A 1,307-nucleotide genomic window follows, 5' to 3' on the forward strand; every position below is an offset into this window, starting at 1 on the left:
TTAACTAAGACACTCACCCAGATATTATTGTTTAATTTGGTTAAAAAAAACTTGAATGTATAGACGTGAAGAAAACAAAATGAAGAATGAGTATTATTCAATAAATCCAAAATTTGAATACAACATAGAGTGATAACCAATTTATAACATCCAGTCACATACCAATAGTAATTGAAATTGTGCCTACAGTTTCTAATATTAGGAAAACTAATGATAAATATAAAAGTAAAATAGATTTTTGTTAGCTTAGAAATTTAATTTAATGCTTCTAATGATGTTCTTTCACACTAACATAACATATAAATTCGATCTTATATAAATTTGCAGGAAAAAAAAAGGGCTAGAGTTGTACAATAATATAGTTGAGATGTCAAAAGTCAAATTGTCAATCTACAAAATTGAAGAGTTGCATACAGCATACTTAAACATTATTCTTAAACTCGACAATAATATGTGTGGTAAAATTGAAAGAGACGAAAATCTAAAGGTGGTGAATTGAATTATATTGACATAAAATTTCCTTGAGTTAGCAAGCAACAATTTTTCATTGATAAATAAGTCATGCGTGCGGCTCTCAAAATTCTTACAGCATTTTAGATTCAATCTATGAAGCACGGATTCTCTCATGGTGCTGGCGTATCCGTGTCGGACACGAATCCGACACCGACACTCGGTGGATACTTCAAACGAGCGTATCGGCGGCGTGTCTTCTTGCGATGCAAAATTTTGGTGGAGCGGTCACGAATCTGAACGAGTCCGACCCGAATCTTGGTGGAGAGTTCACGAATCCGAACGAATCCGACCCGATTCAGATGTTCATGAGACAGATCTTTCTACTGGACTGCAAATCTTCAATTGATTTTGTGATTTTATAGCCCGATTAACCAATTTTTTTTTTATAATTGATTCATGATGGACTTGGAGGAGAAAAAATTGATACATTTTCTGTTAGCAAGATGGCAAGAGTAGATTAAAATTTTTCATTTTTTTTAATAATTGCATAATTTTAAGACTTTTTTATGCAATTATATTTACTCTTATATTTATAATATGATATTTTATTAATTTAATATATTATTTAAATTTTAATTCACAACGTATCCTAAACATGTCGTATCCAATTTTTTATAAAAAGAACGTGTCGGCGTATTCGTGTCGTGTCGTGTCCGTATCGCGTGTCGTATCGGTGCTTCCTAGGATTCAATACAACACTTGAATATGTGTTTCTCTTTAGGATTGTTATTTCTTATCTACTCTTATCTTAGTATTTAATATTAAATAATATATACAATTTTCTTTCTTTTAAA

Source organism: Arachis ipaensis, chromosome B05 (genome assembly GCF_000816755.2).
Source record: "Arachis ipaensis cultivar K30076 chromosome B05, Araip1.1, whole genome shotgun sequence".
Classification (NCBI taxonomy): Eukaryota; Viridiplantae; Streptophyta; class Magnoliopsida; order Fabales; family Fabaceae; genus Arachis; species Arachis ipaensis.